The 22,782-nt window shown below is 42.1% G+C and overlaps 1 protein-coding gene and 1 long non-coding RNA gene across 4 annotated transcripts in view; one reads left to right on the plus strand and one right to left on the minus strand.

Annotated features, from left to right (window-relative positions):
• LOC147128099 (uncharacterized) overlaps nucleotides 1-22,782 on the minus strand; it is a 77,107-nt gene that overhangs the window by 18,349 nt on the left and 35,976 nt on the right. The window lies entirely within an intron of this gene.
• tmem121ab (transmembrane protein 121Ab) overlaps nucleotides 21,834-22,782 on the plus strand; it is a 43,660-nt gene continuing 42,711 nt past the window's right edge. Inside the window, exon 1 of the mRNA XM_086019785.1 lies at nucleotides 21,834-22,048. The gene's annotated coding sequence lies outside the window, so the exon portion shown is untranslated. The remainder of the gene's footprint in view (nucleotides 22,049-22,782) is intronic.

A 22,782-nucleotide genomic window follows, 5' to 3' on the forward strand; every position in this document is an offset into this window, starting at 1 on the left:
CAAGATGGAGGCCTGACGCAGATCGATGGTCTTTGGACGGACAGAAACGGGTGATCCACCTCGCCACAATGCAGATAAATAACAAACCAGACCAACGAGCAGAGACAGCTTGGAGGGGCTTTCATCTCGGTGAGCCGCTGCCCAGGGAGCAATGCCATTCATCAGCATCACAGCAGATTCATGTTAGCTATAAACAAAGCAACAGAACGTGTGTGGCAACAAACAAGAGCACACAGGCCGTAAAGCAGATTTTGCTTAAGCAAAACTTTGGGTCAGCAGAAACAGAATTTACTGTGTATCACACTGTAAAATTACAATTTAAAAAAAACCAAAAAGACTTGTTTTTGGTAGTTCAATAAAAATTTCTGACAGAAATTCTTCCATTTTGGATGGCGGATTTGTTTTTTTGTGCTTTTCCACAAGCATTTACTGTAATTCCACCTTTTAGAAATATGAATAAAATGATATTAAAAAACAGTTTAAAAATAAAACAAATAAAATACTAACAAGTTGCTAATTTCTTAATTCCGGAAAAGTTGTCGATTTTCCATCCTTAACATGAACCACTATATTACAATGCATTGTCTTTTTTATAGTGTTATTTTTTCTTTATTAAAAATTTTATTTCCAGCTTTTTTGAAGGGCTGGAATGGATTTATGGCATTGCAATTCATTTCAGTGGAGAAATTTGATATATGGGTAAATTGAATAAAACTTAACATATGCACTTATACACTTATAAGTAAGTTTAACTTCTAAGTGAAGCCACTGTATTTGATTTCACCTTCAGACATCAGCATCCAATATTTTTATGCAGAAATACAAACTTGTGCTGCACCATGCAACCAGAGGGGACACATGCAAGCAAAATGAACAGCAAAAAAAAAAAAAAAAAAAAGCTACTTGCGCTCATTTGCGTTTACAGTCACTAATGCGCTCAGCAAACCGAGCATTTATATTTCATATAAATCAGAGTGCTGCTTTGTGTGTGGTGCAAAATCTTCACCAAGCCACGAGTGACAGTTGCATCGTCGGTGACATATTCCTGTCTTGTTGCCTTGATACATTTACCTCCTACGGCGATCCACTGGCAGCTTCACAACAGCCACACAAGAGCACTGTGAGCCCGCTCTGTCACGTCAACAAGGCGACCACTCCCTCCTCATTCTTTGACACCCAAAACGATGTACATGAGTGAAGGAGTGCGCAGGGGGTGACAGAATGGGAGAGAAATCGGTGTTGTTTGAACTCAATTTTGATTCCAGGTGTTATTTCCTCTTCGCTCCAACCGTCAAGAGAAATGGCAATTTCCACAAAAACTCAGCTGCGGAAACTACCACGTATTTGTTCGAGGTAAGATGTTTTATTTCAGGAGGGCCTTTCATATTGTTATTGTGATACTTGTGAAGGGGACCTTGAGATGCTGCTTTGGTAAATGGTGGATGGAGAATTGCTATTTCTGTGTTCCTGTGGGAACGGATTGCCTCACACTGGCAATTTGTGTCCACGCCATTTTATTCTTGCAGTCAAATCAACGCCGGGAAGAAACAACTAAAACTAAACCGTATGTAACATTTCATACTTGTATCAGAATGAATGATTGTTGACTTCCTAGTGGTTAGCATATCTGTCCGACAGTTCTGCAGGTTCGCGATTTGGTTCGACCCTCGGCTCCGGCCTTTCTCGCGGATGCAGGTAGGGTTGGCGTGCTTCCAAGTCCGTGCTTACAAACACTTGCGCAGTATGTGGCTCATTCACCCGGTCACGACACATTGAGAAATGTTGCAAAATGTTTGTAATAGATCTCGCTTTATGAGATTTGAAGCGCTCGACAGCGATAACTCAGTCGGCCGCCATTTCACGACATTCCCCCAATTAACCGTTCGCATTAACAGCACGGTGCCGCTGTGATGGATGATCAATCGAGAGCAGAAGAGGTTCACTGACACTCCTGTGTGAGTCTAATACGGGCAGGCAGGAATCACTCCGACGCAATCCTCTTTAAAAGACCAAATGTCCAGCAAGCGAGAGGAGAGACGCGCACACACACGCACATTGGTGAAGGGACACCGTTGTGTCACAGCCACTCACAATCTGATTTCTGGGTCCCGGCTCTGGAGAGTGTCCAATTGGGATTCGCTTAAGAAGTGTCAGGTGATAACGAGTCAGTTTTGGACTTCTATCAGGAGCAGACAGGTTTACCTTTGAAGGCAAATGAATACACTTTTAGACAGCCTTATGTTGTTATAGAGTAGAAACGGGGTACATTGTAAATGGGCTTCACTCATATAATGCTTTCCAACATCGGCTTTTTTTTTGCTCACCTCATTTATTACAATGACTCATCGTGTTGCAATGGAAGCAGTTAATAGTTTAGTATCAGCAGCAACAAGGTGGTTGAATATGTCGCTGAAGGATACTTAGGCAAGCCAATCAAGTATCAAAAGTTTGCAATGGAACGGCTCTGTTAACATGTGGAAATTGGAACTTTTTGTAATGCTGCGCCAGAATTAAAGCAATGACCACAGCTCCATTTCCCTCCCAGCCGAGCGTTTGTTTCACTGGCAGCTGACAACCATACTCCCATACTTGATGGGCTGCTCCCTTGGCCGACTTGAATTTGCCATCCCCGCGGCCCTTCCTGAGCCGTGGGAAAAAGAAAGATGAAGGACGACGCAACAAATGACGCAGGAGAGACGGAGAGCAGGGCATGGATGTGACTGAATTGTTGATATGAGCCCAGTCAACGAGGACTTTGATTGACAGATATGAAAGGAGAAAAAGGATGATGCGGAGAGGCACATCACTCTCCGAAAGTATTGCATCACAGCCGGAGCCAAAAGCGATGAGCTGTTTGGAAAGAGACCCAAGGGAGCCAGTAAGCCACGAGATGGAAGGTGAGGTGAGGTCAAGGGGATGAGCATGACTGCAATGGTTAACTTGCAAAAAGTTGCATTTAAGATGATGCACTTCGAAGCTTCGGCGCCGCTCACCGAAGATCCAAGACGTGCGAGATTCAAACGCTGCAATTACTGAACGGAACTAACGGCCTCAACAATCGTCTTTTCAGGACCACTTCACCTGACTTAATGCCGCAACGAGCCACGTCAAGCACCTCGGGTGTCGTCTTGAGTGTCTCGGGGTCTGGAGCTGCTGGGCCAAAGCCGAGCTCTTCTCTGCATAAGTGGCTATCTGCCATGTCTGCCACGCTGCATCATTTGGGAACACTTAGGAGTCTCCTTGCACTAATTGCATTGGCCCAATTACCTTGAGGGGAGAATCCAGTAAATGGCTGATTGTCTATTGACATAATGCAATGAGCTGGGACAAGACTATCCGTCTCACTTAGTGTATCGCGGCATCAGCAAAACAATTTAAGCAGCCAAAAGTGTCAGTCTTTGGGATTTGAAAAAGATCCTCGCGCCCGCACCAGAGAATACCGATACTCATACTCAGTATTCCGATCATGACTTTGGAAAGTTGGCAGAGGTGTGAAAGATTCAAGTCTGTCAGAGTGAGACTTAAATATTGTGTGTGTTTCGCAACTCTTGTGTCTGTATCTTTACTCCTGAGTCCTTTGTCAAACTGGAGATGAAGCACCCCGAAGGATGAAATACAAAATACATGAAGAGAAATGCTCAAGAAGAACATTGTGACATAGACATCTTTTTTTTTTGCATGCGTTTTCCCACAATGCTCATGTATCCAATAAAAAAAAAAAAAAAAACATCTTTATAGCAGTACATTGAACTTTAGGAAGGGTGACATTCTTGGTCATGAGAGATGGGGAGTTGTACAAATATTTTGTTCATGTACTTTACCGTAGTTGAGTTTTCTTTTTTTTTTTTTTTTTTTTTGGCGATATGACTTTTTATTTAAATTTCCTTCATTTGAAAACAGATAAGGGGGTTTTCTACTCCCGGCTTTGTCAAAATGGGCTTCTTACTTTTTCAATCTTAAAAGACCGAGATAAAATAAACTGCAGTTCAGCTCTTGCTTGAAGGATTGAGATTTGATGATTTTATGAGACAGAAAAAAAAAAGACACCCGTAACATGGAGAAACATGAACCAGCGAACATTCCAGATGATGCAACAGATTCTGAGTTAGAAATCTGAGGAAAAAAAAAAAAATCAAGGTAATGTGTACTTTTTCAGTTTGCTAATTTTAGCAGATTTGGTATGCTGTTTTGTTTCGCGTACCGATTTGGTTGGCTAACTGATTTCAATTTTTTTTTCCTCTCTCTAATTTCTTCTTTATTGATGGGCCTCCAAACAGGCATTGAGCCATAAGCACAGTGTTATAATTAAATTACCTTTGTTGGATTTCTTTCATACAGAATCAAAGTACCCAAAAAAAAAAAAAAAAAAAAAAAACATTGCTGCACCTCTTGAGCTGGATTTGTGGGGATTTAAATCAGACTATATCATCTGTGGAATACGATTGAATCAGTGACACATTGTCTGTGCAAGTGAGGCCTGCCTACAGTTGTTGGAAGGATAGAAGAAAGAAGATTGTGTATCTTTGTAAGTCTGATCCCAGTGAAGAAAGTCAAGAGGGATTTTTGCAAAAAAAAAAAAAAAAAAAGACTAAGACATATGGGAAGACAGTACGATGTTATTTATTCATTGACGTCTTTTATGAATCTTATTGTAGTTCTTCTCCCCCCGTGAACCTGAATAGCATCTGTTTTTCTTTTCAATTTGTGAGCATGTGTGTATTGTTGGCAGGACCTCATGAGGCCAAAACAACGTTTCTATGATAAAGAAGGCCAGTACAACCCAACGACCAAGAAACGGTGTGCTCGGACTCATGATTGTGGTGTGCAATGCAACCGTAGACCATTAGGAAGTGACCTATATAAGAAGACTCATGCTATTAGTAGACGGAGGAGTAACTAGTTGTTTTGAGTGCTTGCATAATGTCTCCCTAGTCGCTCACTATCGTAAAAATGACAATGTGTTTGCAACCCTAATCTAATTATGAGATAAGATAACAGTTGGCCTTCCCCGCTTTGTATTTTCAGTCAGTCTGGATACAGTCGGCATCATGCCAATATATTATGTGTGGTGTGTTAGTCATCTTGGATATCGTGTGGAGCTCTCTTAAATTCTAAAAACTGATTAAGAAATTGAAAAACCCTCCGCTTGATGATTGTTTCCCGCCGATATTTGGTCCAACTCCAAACTTTAGCAGCTTCAAAGCACAGGAGTTGAATTTCCACCGTATTTCATGGTGTGCCGAGCCCAGTGAGAACAAATCAGTTTGTGTGTCTGTTTGGGTGACATATATTGTCTGACTACACAGATGTCACCCACCCGCAGGCACTAGCTCGTTGTCTTTCCGCACAACTCTGCGCAGACCTTTGATAGGGAGCAAAGAAAGCCTCCTCACAAGATGTGTATTACGCCAAAACTCTTTCCTGAAACCTTGCCTTACCCCCGGAGAGAGCGCACTGAGGAACAGTCACATAAACAAACATATGCACATCCCAGAGCCCCTCAGTTAAAACTATGGCAGTAACTTAAAGCAATTATTGGCGTGAGGTGTCTGAAAAGCTCCTTTTAAAGCAACTATCTGCCAAACACCAGCTCTCAGGCATAATTACCGCAAACACTCAAGATACATTAATGACGGCGGGCTGGGGAAAAAAGACGAATCTTCCCACACATACACAGTACAACATACAGCGCGCCGCTAATTAACAGTCTGGTTGGTGCAATGCCTGGATTTTCAATTCACTGACAAAAGGTAAAACGGCAGTAAGGCGCTATTGGCAGCCAGTGTGGCTGTTGAGTGTCAAAGCAGTTGCTATGGTGACTCACGAGCTCCATAAACTCAGCGGTAACACCCTTACTGGTATTTGATTTGTTGCGTGTTTTAAAGCTAGCACCTTTCAGACAAATCAAAAACAAGACGTCATTCCGCCATCTGCTGACTTTATAATGCTAATGGGTAAAACAATGCTAGCAACAAAGCACGTTACATTGCATGTTATGAATATCGTCATTTTATAGTTATAGTATTGCTGCTTGAGTAGTATGAATACGACATAAATCACACGAGAATAAAGGGCTTGAAATATCACAATATATTGAAACTCTCTACAGATACTGCAGACACTTTGGGGACAGAACACTTGCGTAGCCAAGCAAAGTCCGGCCTGCAAAATACAGGCTTTGTTCGCACATTGTATACCCAACCTAAGTGGTGAGTCATTACTGTTTTGATTTTTGAAAGGATCTCTCAGTTCAGTGGCTCTGGCGTCCTCACGCTTTCCTCCATTAGATCCTAATTTGGGAGGCCAAGAACACAGTGAGCCTGCAACAAATAACCAAACCCTGACAAGAGAAACTGTTGCGTTCACTGGCAGGGAAGGAACACTCCGAGGTCTCAAACAAGGGAGCGTGCCGGCTTCATCAGGAGCATCTGTTTTAATTGCTCTGACATGGGTTTTACGGATCAGAGTGGGTGCAGCACCCCATTAGAGCGTCCAGATATTAAAGACAATACAGCTTTGCGTATCCAATGAAGTTCTCGGGTCACTTGGCTGAACCCACATCCTGATTCCATGCCGGTGTCAACCTGGCCCTTTTATGCCAAAGCCGGCTTTTCTCTACCGTTTTCATAGGGCTGTCATCTGCACCACTTAACACGGTCTTTAAACCACCCGTTAACACAGTCAATTAGTGCACAGGAGCAAAGAGACTGGCAGAGTATAATGGCAAAATGTCAGCCATGTTCTTTTATGCGGTGTGAGCGTGTCACACGAGCAAGGGGGCTCTGAAAATAGGAGCAATTGCTTCCAACCCCGCATTGACTCAGTGAATTCTTTGTCTTTCTGTGCAGAGAAGAACACGGTGACACGAATGCACACGCACACTCACCCTGTTGTTTGACAGCCAGACACCCACGAATCTCTCATTTGCACACTTCAAGATTGCACACAGTGCACCGCACACAAAAGGAAAGCGGTTGGCTAATTTAGTGAGTGTATCCATTCAGACACAGACAACACAATGTGGGTTATTTGAGAGAAAATAGGAATCATACAGTGTGAAGCGCTATTGCAAGTTTAATGGAGCGCATTTCATCTTCCATGATTTCTGTCGCGCAGAAGTTTTGCTATGTGCAAAAGGCTCTCCGCTTCATCAGATTGTCCGCCTTTCACACAGCCTACAGTATGCACAGCAAGCGTTCCGAAGGAGAGGTTCAGCCAATCAACTTCAGGCATTGCTCCCTTGTTGCTGGTGTTTACAGACAGAACATAGCGCTCCACCAGCCCTTGGTACCATGGAGAAATCGTCTGCGCCTTCAGGAGCCATTACTTAGAATGTTTGCAAATGTGACAATTTTAAAACAGCAAAATCAGTCCGCTGAATATCTGTCGAGAGGATTATCAGGCTGCTAGACAGCGGCTTCATGCAAGGAAACTTCTTCCATAAACACTCCCCACTGTTTTCAGTATTGGTGGTCCCCACAAAGCTTCTTTTCAAAAGGGTTGTACTCCTAATATTTGGTTCATGTTTCCCCCACACACAAGCGCTTTTGCATCTTTTCATTTTCTAGTTTTGAATTAATATTTTGTTGGCTGTTTGGCACCCTGCCGATGGAATGATTAAAAAAAAAAACCTGCCGCTCAATGTAATTACAAATTTAAGCTTGATTAGACTTTGGGCTTAGGAGGCAAACATTTGTACTACTTAGTGAGAAATATAATAAATTGGCATACACTGATGCCTTCGTATTGGCTGGCAACTAGTCCAAGGCGGCACCTCCTCTTGTCCAAAGTCAGCTGGGAGAAGCTTCAACTCAACTCAGCCTCATGAGACAAGCAGTATAGTATGGATGGATACAACGTATCCAATGTAGGGAGTACTTGTGTTCTGTCACTTGTATTTTAATGGAGGAAATGCTCAAAAGTTAAAGATTAAGTCAAGTCATTCAATTTGCATGATCATTATGACTACCCTGTCAGTAAATAAACAAAACCAAGATTGATCAAACACTGCACACAACTCTGAACAGTAACACAGTTGATTGACAGTTTTACTAACCAAGTGGGGACGCTATTGTCCTTAGAGGCCATTGTACCTTTAACATGATTTTATCACTAAAAATCGGAACACTTTACACAGTAACTAGAATGAAGACAGCATTAATCATACAGATTGGATTTCCACTATTCCTTCTTTGGTAAGAACTGAGAGTGGACACCAAATGTAGGAAACTGATATCCCATTCACGGTCAGTCGCTTTGGGTAGCGACTGAGGGAGTGGGATCACTGCGGATGAAATTGGTTTCTTTCATAAAAATGGCAAGGCTGGACTTGACTGCACTGCTAATATGGAGCAGGCTGTGTTTAATGATGGCATTTTGCCTAGTCATTCAAGTACCTCCAAAGAGGATGTTTATTCCAGGGTTGCAAGAGAAGGCTGGAGTAAGATTGGGGTGGCACCCCGGTTCCTTTGTGCAAAAAATAGCCACTGACTCTTTCAAAGAGATACTGCACAGCCATATGGCATGATCAGATCGACGCAGCTCCAGTGGGGCAGATCCACGCAGCTCCAGTGTACGGCGAAGCATTTTTCACACGGCAATAAGTGCTTTTGACAAACACTGAGCTGAAGAAATGTCGAGTGTCAAAGTTCCCATTGACACAGGTTGCTTCCAGTCTTTGTTACAGCTGTGACTGAAGGCTGCATTCCCGGTCAGTGTCTCTTATAAAGAACAGCAACTCATAAAAATGCATCTTTTGGAGGTGTTGGATAATTGTGTTTATTTTTCACCGGCCGTACGGGCCAATGAAAGTGTAGAGGCAACTGCAGAGGAATCAATTCCTCACTCAAGGCCCCATTCAGTCACCCTACAATTGACTTGTGGGTGTTATCTGCCTTTTCGCCCATTCTAACTCCGCAGGAAAGGCTCCAGCCCCTGCCGTGATCATGAAGCAGATATGTGGAAAATGGATGCATTGGTGGATTGACACGCAGTAGTGTTCAGTCCGTGGAAGACATCCACACACCAGGCGACTCGTACCATATCCTTACACTGCATCCACGGTCAAATGATGCCATTAGGATTTAAGGAAATGATGTCCAAAAAAGTCCTCGGATTTACTTACCAACAACAGCTGCTTGGCTTCAAACGGGGCTTAGTTGGACGTATTTGCAGCCAACCTGCTTGGACGGCCACCAAGCAGGGAAACTATGGGACGGGCAGGTTCCAACCCCACTTTGGGTCTGTCCGTGTTCCATACAGACACTGCCAAGTGTTGTCGTAGTGCCATGCTGGACCCAAACGTGCTCGCATGTTGTCGAGCGGGCAAGCAGTGATAATCCTTCTTTCCCAGCTTCCTTGGCTGGGTGGTGTTTTTTTTTTAGTGGCGAGTCTATTAAACTTCAGAACATTTCCTTCCAGCCTCCAGGCACCTTTCCTGCATGAGGCTTGGTGCCGGCACTTTTTAGAAGGCTTTGATTGTCAGATGGGCTGATAACCCTTCTACCTCCCTTCAAATCCGCATGGAGCAGAAAAAGTTGAGCCGCCAGAAGGGGGGATGGTGACACACAGAGAACAAATTAGAGGTAAGGATAGAAGTGGAATCCTGTTTTGTATCCATTAGAGAGCGGTCCAGTGGGCAAAGCGGTGGCTCACCTCAATCGAAGCCCGCCTCAGCATTTCTATCATTAAACTAATGCCCAGAGATTACAGATGAGGTCTCCATTAATCTGCTCGGGTTTATTGACTTGAAGTGGTTTCTTGCACTGGCTGTCACATGCTTGCACAGATGCCTCTTGACTATGTTATACAGTATTCATTCCTGTTCCAAATTGAGCAGTACTGGTCAGACAGAACATTCCCACATTTGTGACTTTTTGGCGCAGGTTAACCATTGCTGATTGTTTTGGGGTATTCCAGCTTCCCCAAAAAAGTGAGTTTGAATGGTTGTTTGTCTCCCAGTCTTTTGTTGCGCATGTCCCAGGTTCTCTTGAAGATGTTAAAGGCATCCAATTCAAAATTGGAGAATATTTGCAAAAAACTATAACATCCATTGGAATGGACATTAAACATCTACTCTTTGCAGTGAATTCAATTAAATGAAGGTTGAAAAAGATCGTAAATTTTTATTTTTTTCCTTTAATTTATGTTTTACACAATGTCCCTACTTCATCGGAATTGAGAGCTGTAGAAACATTGTCATGCTGAATATTCATGACTCATTATGAATGATAAACACCTGGTAAGTTGATATTTTTTTTTTTCTTTTGCAATTAAAATGAATGACTGACTTGCTGCCTTCATCACGTTGTAATTATTGAATTGTGGGCAAATGCAGACAGGCTTATACTAACAACGAGCGGGGGAGAGATGAGCCTGTCAAAACAAAGACGAAGAATTGTCAAGGTGTGACACACGCCACCCGATATTCACGCAACAGTGCACAAGAGTGTGTAGGAGTGTTTTAGGGTAAATGTACATGGGGAAATAAATCCAAGCATCTGTCTGAACTTGAATAGATTTGTCTATTATTGGTTTGCATATGTGTTTTGGAGACCATCTGTGGGCGTGCATGAGGAGGCACGTGTGTAGGCCTGGAAGCAGATGTGTTTGTGCGACAGTAACAAATGTGACAGGAGGGAGGTGGCAGAAGAGAATGATGGATCATCTTTGTGCTGCAAACTGAGTCTCCCGGGAGGGACGTGGCTACATCCTACCAGGGAGGGACAACTTAGAGTAATTGGGTCACCACCAAGCCACGCTTTTAAGACTGTGGTGCAAAAAAAGGTAAAGGCAGAAGAGTGAGCGGTAAATAATAAGGATTTGCTCTGTGTGTGAGGAGCAGCAAAACAGAAGCTAAAAAAAAAAAAAAAAAAAAAAAAAAAAAAATGGAGCAGGAAGCAAAAAGCACAGTTGGCAGGAAGTGAGCTTCTCGTTTCTTTTTTTTTCCTTTTTCACCTCCTAGAAAAGTGATTTGTCCTGAAGTGAAAGGTGCAAACCTGCATCGTTATTCCCAAGGAAGAATACATGAGCCTAACCAACAATGATCCGTTTTCTATTTTCTTCCCCATGCGGACGCAGTGGTCAAATCACATCGGATCCCCTTTTATTAAGAGCAACAGGATTACAGACAGGTTGTATATTGAAGAAAACGTCAGTCCACTTAAAGGCTGCGACTGGGAGAGACGGGGGGGGGGGGGGGTCGGCGAGAGAGATGGAGGCAGGTGGACACAAACAGTATGTGGGCGTTTTCCACCGCTTATACAACTGATGTTAGATCGACACTGCAGAGTTTCAATATCATCCATCACCGCTTGGCCAATTCTATTTCTTCTACTCTTGGGACAGACAGATCAAAAGGACAAATCAAACTTTTGACCCCATCTGTCCACTAAGAAAACATTCAGGCAGATTGGATACTTTTTGGAAGTACTTTTTCTGTAGTTTGTCAAACTGGATGAGAAAAGCCTGACTCTCTCCATCCATATTGTGCTTATTATCTTCAGACCCTGCCTGACTTTAGGCGAAATGTGGACTACTACCATAGACCGCTTGCGAGACCATCGGATGAGAACGGAAATCATACCAAAAGCACCACCACTGCACCAACTCAAGTCCTACCTGAACAACAAATGTAAGTTGGACACCACAACGTATCCTACAAAGTGTTTATGAACTGAATATCATAAGAGCTGTTGAATTTACAACAACATTTCTCATCAAAGAAGTCCCAAGTTTTCAACGTCATTAGCTACAGTATATCTCACTGTCAAAAGATTGCGAAATCTCCATGCTCAAGGAGAAAAGGCCCCAATTTTTTTTAATTTTTTTTTTTAATCACACAGCCCATATATAATGGCCTGAGGCAAAATGTAAAAATGGAAAAATGCTCTTTGGTCAACATTTAAAATTCTCTTGGTCACGATACCCTTCAGAGTAAAGGAGGGGAAAGGGACTATCCGTCTTATCAGTGCTCATTTCAAAAGCCTTCTCTGATGACGGCATACGCATGCCACATAAAAACAAATTCCACACAATGTCATCAAACACAACCCATTTTTCCCTTTCTGATGTGTTTCATGCCACCTTATATCTATATTTATATCTTACGTTGTGAATAAAACGTGGCAGATAATGTCGCGTGATTTCAAAACCTTCCTAAATCACAGAACTTGCTGTGTTACTTGTTGCAGCACGAACGCTCCATTTCTCCGCACTGCACATTTTAATCTTACCGTGCTCCTTTTCACCTCTCATCACAACCACCCATCTACTGTCTGTTCAACCGGCAGATATTAAATATTAACCCTGCGTTTTACAGGTCATGTCATTGTAATTAACTTGCACTGGTGATGGAATGGTGCATGCAGTTGCCTTTCATCCAGAGGTGCCGGTTCATTTCCCGACTATACCAGAGCTGGAAAAGTCCATGGCACTGAATGCGTTAATTAAATAATAGTTCAACTTTACACTAAGCAAATGGTGACTCGAGTGTGTAACATCCTATGTATGAGGCCAAGTTCAAGGAAGGGTCTTGTCCAACGCATTTAGTAACCACTTTAATTAGTCTAGCCAGACCATTCATATAAGAAGTTTTTCAAATCTGGCTTCCGTATTGCAAACTCTAATTAAAATGACATTTATTGAGTGAAAATGGATCTCATTAACTGTACTCGTGTTACACTGATATCAAGAACTAGGAGGCACTTTTTCTAAGATCAATACCAGTCAAGTAATGCGTGATCTGCTCAGGCAATAAGGCTAATTAAATCATGTCTTCTGGACAGTAGAATTTGCTTCAAACTTCAAAAGCTGTTATAGGAGTCACAAATGAGGGAAGGCGTGAGCAACAAAACATTAATCCCATAAACTGAAATGTCTCTGCAAAACAGAAGTAGTCTCTGTTGATTTGTTTTTTTTTCCATTGTTTTAATCCGCCTTATCGAGTTGATTTTTTTTTTATGGCTGGAGAGCATCAAAAACGCACCATTACAAATGCATAATATAATGTCCCCACAGACTGTGTTAATTAAGAGCAGAATTGCGATAACAATCACAACCTTGTTTAGGGATCACACCAACCACAATCCCAAAACAGATGGGTCAAATAACACACAAGAACTCTTCTGAGGAAACTGAAGTGTGCAATTCAAAGGTAGATTTTTTTTTTTCTTTTTTTTTTTTTTTTTTTTTTTCACGTGCATTTCGACAAATCGTTGTGCGGTTGTACCGCTAGCTAAGTGGTGTAGGATGGGATAACGGCTGTATCATAGACCAAGGGAGGTAGGGGAGGCGGGCGTGTCCAAATTACATAACATAAACAAAGGGTTTAGCATGAGTCTACCTGGCACAAGTTGAAGTTTAGCATAGTGCTCCTCTGCCCTGCAGCAGTCTGAGTAGAGACCATTACATAACATTAAAACACATTCAGACTGCTGAGAGAATATCAAAATCCATCCTTTGAAGGTACAAGCTTTATAAGAAAAACTAATTGGTATTCCTGATGATGAAACTGCCATTTTAATCAAGAGTTTATCGCCACGGATAAAAGGCACATTAATTCAGATGTGCTCGGTAGACTTTGACTACAGTACTTGAACTTCAAACTCTCAACACCCCTTGTTAAGGTTGATCCTTCTTTCGGAAGAACTTTTACACAAAAAGCGACACATTCAGAAAATGAATCCTTTCACACTCTCCGAACCAAATTTTGGTTGAATTCCCACTTGGACGACGTTAAGGACGTTCCATTTTCAAACTTCCACTGTGGTTGTAAACTATGAAAGTATTTGGAGGGGGTTTTGCTGGTTCATCAAAGTGGTCTATTGATGCAGAATATTATGATTTACAGAGCACAAAAAGGTTTTCACGAAGGCTTCTATCCTGTCTAACAGACTTCATTGTTTGCGCTGAACTAATACAAATTGAATGGTGGCTCCCACTAGGTTCATTATAGTTGTCACTTACAATGAAGTTCTTGCAATGCGAACCATATTAATGAGATGTCGGATTGCACGTGGTGACAAGTGTGTCGGGTTGAATTTCTCGCAAAACGGCAAAAAAAAAAAAAAAAAAAAAAAAAAAAGTGCAAAGAATAAAGCAACTATGACAACCACGGACAGATTAGCCAATCGTGTAAAACGTGTCAGGGAAAAATAAAACATGAGGCTGACAGTGCTAATTGGTAGAGTGCACCTTTGTGATGGTTTTGCAATCACAAATGTATTATATAGAAGGGAATATTTGTTGTTAAGAAGGCCAAACAATTATAGACATGAAAACCGTGAGCCTGATAAAAGTTTGTGTGAAATTACTGGTCGAAAAAAGTCTCACTAATCCACGGATTACTATAGTTAGCATTGCTTTTGTTAACATTGACAAACTCCAGATGGTTTTATGAAGACCTGAGCTGTAATCAAACAAACCAAGGAGATTGTGTCGAGTCCTTGATAGATCATCATCTGCTTGTGTTTCTTTCTTTTCATGCAATTGTCAACAACAGTGTACAGTTATTGACAGCCCTCTTAATCTCATCTGCGTGCTGCATTTGTGTCCGCTTGTATATTATTAAAACAAATGCATTGACTCTATCGCAAAAAATAATTAATTGCTTACGCTTTCGAGATCTTAAAGTCAACCCAAACATATATTTTTTCAAGAATATGGTCCCAGCAGGCCCACTAGTTGAAACACGACATTCTGATTAATTTTATGTTTGTGGAATATAAATTAAGCAGCAAAATGCACTCGTTTTTAGCCATCCGGGGGCGGCCATTTTGTCTTCTGTCGACTGAAAATGACATCACAACTGCTCACAATGACCAATTATGACTAACCTGTTTTCTGAATCTGAGCCAGGATTGGTCCTTGTGAGCAGCTGTGATGTCATTTTCAGTCGACAGAAGATAAAATGGCCGCCCCAGAGACAGCTAAAAACGAGTAGATTAACACTTATCCCACAAATGCAATATTTATCAGAATGCCCCGTTATAACTAGTGGGCTTGCATAGAACATATTGTTGAAAAAAAAAAAAGGTTTATGTTGACTTCCTTCTTTAAGGCAAAAACATTCATGGTAAGAACAATGTGATGAAATTAGCTGAAGAATATACAGGCAATTTTCTGTAAATATTTTAACCGTCATACAAATAGAGAAGTCAACCCCTGTGTACTTTTGAGTGAATTTGCACTTTGTAATTTACCCCGCAGCATGCTCCCGTTTGCCACTCCACCACCATCATCATCTATCATCTATCTGCTAGCTGCCTAGCAACCGGTGTCTAAACATGCCGAACCGACACTGGGTTAAGGAGGCCCGAACCGACGATGGGTCACGACGGTGATCCGAGTTGCAGGAAGTGCAAGACCTCCAAGTTCCTGACTGTAAGTCCCCTGTGATTGATGTGTGACCAGTGAGTATTATCTCTGAAAGCCTTGGCTCACCTCAATAACAACCTTGCACAGCAATACCCTCTCATATACCCTCTCCTCTGCTAATCCCTCTCTCTTGTCTTCTTCCATACTTCCTTTTGCTTTAATCTCATGCCCTCCCGCATGTTCGCTGCTCTCCCACGGATCCATTTAATTCATCTGTGCCATTCCGTTTCATCATTAGCGCAGGACAACAAATGCTTATCAAACCAAAACGCATACAGAAGAAAGAAATGGGAAAAAAAAAACAACGCGGAGGGTATACATATGAATAAGGATTTAAGTCGCTCGAGTTGTTATTTTCTGCTTTACATGCACTCGGTATGCAAATTTTTTTTTTTTTTTCCAAGGAGCTAATTCTGCCGGAAAAAAAATCTTCCACTATGCTGATCAAGTGTAGTTTTATCTTAGAACGTGTCGGCCCACTCCCCACTGAGTGCCAGGCGGGCTTTTCCTGCACTTTACCACCTCCGCTCACATATCACCCCACTTACACACTGACAGTACCCGCAGACACGCGCACACACACTTCTAAGTCCCTCGCTGTCTTCCAAATGCCAAACGTCGACATTAATAAACATAATCACTGTTCGGTCACATACACGCTTAACTCCCATACTTAACATGCAAGCACTTTGTCATAACTTGCACCAAATTCTTCGAGTTAATCCATAAAATGAGTTAAGAAAAAGGTCTAATATACAGTATACTTAGTCAGACTAAGCCAGAGAATTTTCACTCCAAACACTCACGTAACTTCTCTGTTACACCGCCATGTTATTGACTGCACACAACTCGGAGCTGTAATGTTAGTCAGATCATACATTAGTCCTTTTTTTGAAGGAAAAATTCTGGTGTCCAGAACACATTAACTATGGTTCTTTGAATCGAATTCATCACTGGTTAACACTGGCTACTTTTATGGTATTAGAGTGGGCCACCAATGCGTTGGCATTATACGGCATTCTAAGCGTGGCCGTCTTTGTGGTTTCAAGCACTACCTGGCCTGATGCCGCTGCAGATGGCGTGCGAGAGAGTGGAGACGTTGTAGTTACAGCTTTGAAATGGAAAGGAGCTCCGTTGAGCGCAGATGAAAGTAAGGAGATACACAAGGCCGAGGAAGCCAACATCATTATGTATGAGTGTGTACTTATGCGCAGTATGTATCTGCAAAGAGAGGAGGGGGTGAAAATTGAAAACTGTAGCCTATTTTACTTATACTGCATTGCTACATTTTTAGACCACACAACGGCCCAATCTCCCCTCGGGGATCATTAAAGTTTCATCTTATTGGCCCTTTCAACGTACTGTTATGTTTAATTACGGGGCTCTGTTGAAAAGTATTTCTGAGTGATGAATAGCACGGACATTGACTTCAAATGTGACAAAAGTAGCAGAGCCCTTTGAATTGTTTCAACTGGGAAGTGAGATTGTATTGTCTGAAGTATTGAGTTCTGAAAATGCGTTCGCTTCTGATACGCCCGCCCACTCGATTGCTCGGTGAAATTGTCAATGTGGTGGCGGGAGGGGGGGGGGGGGGGGATTTCTGTTTGGTCAGGTTTCAACGCACACAAATACACGCAGTGAACCTTTGCCTCTAAACAGGCTGACGGGAAATAGAAAGTTGTAATTGTTTGAGTCCATTCTAGTCAAAAGAAAACTTTTGGACCACTTGTGGGTTCCTTTCCAGCTTAAATGAATTTTAACTTTACTTCAAAAACGAAAAAATAACAATCTCACCCCGTCCAAGCTGCTGGTTTTGGGCTGGCAGCAGGACTTCAAAGCTGAGCTTAGAGGAAACGCGGAAGGGAAGCTGGGGGGAAATAAAAAGTTAACATGAGAGATAGCCGGAAAGCGAGAAACTGCAAGCTGTGTGTGCAGAAAACATGAATAATGGATAGAAATGTAAATGAGGACAAATTGACTCCCCATTAGAACTGCATTGAAAATGGAGAATGACACAAATTACGAAGGAGATATTTACTGATGCAGATGCATGCGCAGTACTGTACTTACGCATTTATTTGAGTTTTGACAGAGTCAAAGGCAACGCTGGAGCGGGATGCAGCAGACAGGCAAACAGAGCATGTCAAAATCATTCTAATATGCGACAAAATCATGATGTCACCACCTAATCTGGCAGTCGCACACTGCAAGCGGTGATTTGGCCAAACGACGCTCACTGACAGATGGTTTGAGGCTGCGTCTGTGGATCTAGCGCCCGGCCATATGAAGCGCGCTGAAAGAAACGATCAAGTCATTTATACCAGTCTTTCCTGGGCTCCCCGGGGTTCAACTTAAAAGTTCTAAGCCTGAGTAAATTTAGGCCATGGAAGCCCAAGGAGACAGTGGCTTCAACGCCTCGGCTTTCTAGAGGGCGACTTGCAGCTGGTGCGCATCAAGCGTTAAGAATGAGCAATTTGGGCACAGCTCAAGAATATTAGCACGAAAGGAAGTGGAGCTCACAGATTCGTTGGGAGTGAGGGTGGGAAAGAAGCAGCGCTAGGTGCCGGGAAAAAAAAACACCAGCAACATTCCTGTGATGCGGATTGATCTCCATTCTCAACCCTCATCGGGAGGAACCACAATGAAGCTGAAAACGTTTGACATTTCGATGATCATAAAGGGATGCCTCAATCGTTCAACTCGGTTGACAGAAGTGACAAAATGGCCGCCCCCAGAGCTGGATAGAAACAGGTGAATTTTGCTGCTTCATTTGGATTCCACAAACAATATTAATGAGAATATCAAGTTTAGACTAGTGGGGCTGCATTCAACATATTCTAAAGAAAATTTGGGGGTCGACTTGAATGTGTTTTTCATAAATATATTTCTTTTCAAAGCAATTTTACAGGGTGCGTGACTATGGTCCATTTTTCCCCCGCGAGACGTTGCTGCGTTTCGCGCTCACTTTGTGTTTTGCTTCAGGCATACACGTCGCCACATGTGGACTCTAAAGCCTCAGCCCCAAATGAAGACAGCACACAGCTACCGTCAACATTCCTCCGTTGGAGCGAAGAGGTGAATCTTTCTCACTCGGAAACATGAGGTAAATGATAACGTAGCACTCAGACAGTAGACAGTAGGACGTGGAGGAATTCTTAATATTTAACATATCTCATCCTACATTCTCTTTAGCCCTGGCCGAGGTAAAACCTTCTGATCTCCACTCATCACGTTTTGCCAAAACTACCTCACATCTGCCTTTATCCCTGAATCCAATAGATCCTAATTGCCCTGTGAAAGACTATTAATTGAAAAGATATTCATTGAAAAGGACTTATCGGAAAATACATGTGTTGAGTGAGTGTCGGTTTGGAATAATTTTGAAAAATTATTATAAAATGACAGAGGCGGGAGAACTTTTCTGCGCCAACTCAATTAAAAGAAGTTATGCGCAGTCACGATATTGATGTGGTTTGGAAACCCAACGAGAAGCAGCAGATTCTTCTCCATGGGGAAAAAGAGGGATTCAACCCCCTGACAGAGGAACACACTAACACTCCCCGCAGGAAGAGAGCCAGCCTACGCGCTGTGTAGAATATTTCTTCAACTGTGACTTTGCTGTGAACGTGAACATATTTTATATCTTTAATTAGCTCATATACCTGCTCTCTTGGTTGATCGTGATCCGGTGACATTTTTTACGGCTCCAAACCAGCCGCAGCTTTGAATTGAGGGCAGAATGAGATTTTAATGCCTTCTGGTATCATTTAAAATATACACTAAAAAAAAAGTACTGATTGGTTATGTGGATTTTTGGAGGTGACCGCTAAATATTAAATAATTTCCATATTCAGTAGATGTTGTGAAATATGCCTAAACATGCTAATAGACAGATTTGATTAGTGATATAATATGCGTATGGTATGTTTTTTTTATTTATTTTATTTATTAGGTTTTAGTTCACGGATAGTCTATTTCTTCTATTAATTGAATGTTTTCATGTGCTAGAGTGTCCAGGAAAACAGGAAGACAGAGCAAAGCACAATCATGAGTGAGTTCAACATTACCGGGAAAATCCGCGGGCGCATAAAACGCTGTTAAATTTGGATGACAATGCACACATTGGAACACAATGTATGGTATTGTTTTAGTTTCTGTTCGATTGGAGAAACAAAATGCATCTTTAATAAGGCTCATACTCGGTTGTTTATTCAGGACTAGGAATACACGGCTGTCGTAGTTCGCCAAACCGGAAGAGGGTAAACTTGGTATTCAACCATCGTCGTAAAATATATCGTGTTTGACTTTGGAGGATCTCAGTATGTGAAAGTAATTACCATACATGGGAAGTCAATTGCTCTAAAATTCAGGATGACAAATTGTAGCGACATTATGTAGGCACGGGGATCCGCCATTACATTAAAAAAAAAAAAAGGATGTTCTAGTCCCATTTGTCATCGCTCGTCACTTGTAGGAAATGAATCATGTTCGTGTTGAGAACAAGTGAGTGCTGTTTTCATTCTGTATGGAAATGTATGTTACGCTTGCAAAGACTCGAGAGTTTTCACGCGTACGAATGCATTTCCATTTATGTCGGCCACATGAATCAGGAGATCCTACACAGGCTATTTGTGTCACTTAACGGCATTAATGTGGCCATGAAAACAAAGCCAGACGGTTATCGTGAAACAAGTGTACTGTTGCTTTACTTACACTCAAATCCAACATGCTTTGCTGGATTTGTATGACTTCATCATATTTAACATACTACTTCTCTTTGGAATGGTGACTATACAAGATGTACTTTCATATATATATATATATATTTTTTTTTTTTATCACCACCCTGTAACCTACAAAATGTGTTTGACAAATTTACTTTAATTGACGTGTCCAAATACTCATCTCGCTCATGTGACGAAGTTCACAAAAAAAAAAAAAAAACGTAAATAAAGAAATGTGTTTAGAGAGTACCCTTGAAAATGGGAGCAAGCCAAATTATGAAGCTTGCAAGGAAAAGAAAGCCGTCTTTAAGAGGCAATACCGGCAGTCCTATTTTAGGTATAGATTTATTGCTAGTTGACTTGCACGCACCAAAACCACGCTGCATAATCTTGCGACAGTTTTGGAAATGGGGTAATACAGCCATCAAAACTGATTCATCACATTGAGCCCAAGCAGCCGGCATTAAAAGACAAGCCTTTGGAGATTTTCGGAAACAAAAAAGGAGAAGCAAGTGCAGAGCCCTCACTAATTACAGTACAACAACTACATTCAGCGTAAAGGTGAGTTTATCTTTGTGTGTGCGTGTGTTTCTATGCCAACTATGTGACGCCGGTCTGTGGCGCAAAAAAAGATTTGGGAGCACATATTTTAATCATTTGGGTCATGTCTTCATCCACAGCATTTACATTTAGCATGATGTTGCCATGACACTGTTAACATGCTGACCTTAGCGATCAACTGTGCCCATCAAAACTGCTATCATGGTTGCTCACAATTTCCGAAGGGGCAGCCACTTGTCAGTCTGAAGCACTCAATTGTGAGCTTTTGACCTCTGCGTACATAATGGGACTTTAATGTCTAATCGCATAATTCAACGTAGATTACATGAGTTAGTGTTGCATGCCAAATCACACTTGTCCTCCATCCATCCATTTTATATAGCGCTTATCATAGCTGACTGCGGGCGCGAGACACCCTGGACTGTCACACACATTTGAGCACATTTGACTGGTGCGACTTATGCCAGCGACTGGTCCACCATACTGTCATTTCGAAAAAAATCATTGGAAATAATGGAGACAGATTAACAAGATGGAACAAGTACGAATCATGACATTTCCATCTTATTGTATTACTACCCCAGGAGATGCGGTGATACTTGCAAACTTGCAGTCCAAAATTAATTACCACTGTCATTCTTTTGTTTCGACACTAATCCTTCCACCGGTGGTACTTACTGCATACTGCCGATTTTTATGGCACATTCTCTCGAAAACCGTTGCTCCCTTCTTACAGCACATGGTGACAGGGCAGCGGTGTGCTTGATCCAAATGGCTGCTCTCCCTATTTACACAAAGTGGCCATTAATTCAATTCTTTTCACCAAAGTATGAGTGCTAATAGTGGGAGATGGAAAGGGAAGGGGGGGACTTTCTTGCTTAGTGTATTTTACATGTGAGGGGAGTTGGATTTTTGTTTTGGCACTGTTGCAATCAATTAACTCAAATTGAATACTTCTTTATCACATCATTGCCAACGAGCCAAATGCCCTCTGTTTAGCGAGAGAGCGGGTCGGGGGAAAGAGGTGGAGAGAGGGGAGGGAGAGGAGGGGGGGAGAGGGGGGGAGAGAGAGAGAGAGAGAGACAGAGAGAGACAGAGAGAGAGAGAGAGAGAGAGAGAGAGAGAGAGAGAGAGAGACACTTACTCAAAGCGGTTGACTGTAGTCTGCAGATTGGACTCGCCACGTATGTCTGAATTCTTTCGTGTCGGGCACGCGACCGAGAATGGGACGTTCTTCCATATAACTAAACGACGTTATTACTAGTTTGGACTGTGTTTTTTTTTTAAATTAGTATCATTTATTTTATTTTTCCCCACCTGCTTCGGAACGGATTTACAAAGCCTCTCATCACAGCCTGCAATGTGATTCAACACTTTGGACATTGACGGTAAGCTAGCAGAGTTCAGGTTCGCTTGTGTCATAGACAGATGGGGGGAATAAAACACACTGTTGAACATGACATGATAGAAAAAAAAAAAACAAGTGCAGTAAAGAGCTGATTTTTATTGCCGCTGTCACTTCCTACCGGCTCCAGTTTGTGACTCTTTCCGCTTCTGACTGTCTCCCTTGGTGATAAACGATGCGTTTATGCGCGTTCAGCATTTTTTTCCTTTACCAATTCCCTTGTCGCCGTATTAATAATGGTCTCAAAGTCTTGTTAAACACAATTTCACTGTTTTCACTGAACGAGTTTCCTAGCGGCTCGTCGGTTTTGTTTAATAGCAGCTGTTCAGTTTCGGCTTAATTGCGCCTGCGATGTGCCACGCGCTCGCGCTTGCGTCCGCGGACACGCGCACGCGCACGCGCACGCACACCGACAAGCAGGGTCACCGAGAAAATATATGGCCGCGACCACTAAACCACTAACACCAATAATATTTCAAAGTGACTGTCAGATAATGAGAAAGTCACCCTGGGTCTAGCTTCCTCCTTGACGGTACCTGAATAGCAGAATTAATGTGATACTTTTGACACTGACGTCAACAAGAAATCAGTGGAATGCATTAGTGTCCAACTTGGTGTTAATCTTTTGTAGGGTTTAGTTTGCCAAAATGCAGCATCAGCCATGTCATGTCAGTTTTGATTGATTATCTCAAGACTTGAAATATTGCATCGATAAAA

This window comes from Filicampus tigris, chromosome 20 (assembly GCF_054856515.1).
Source record: "Filicampus tigris isolate MCC_2025a chromosome 20, RoL_Ftig_1.0, whole genome shotgun sequence".
NCBI lineage: Eukaryota > Metazoa > Chordata > Actinopteri > Syngnathiformes > Syngnathidae > Filicampus > Filicampus tigris.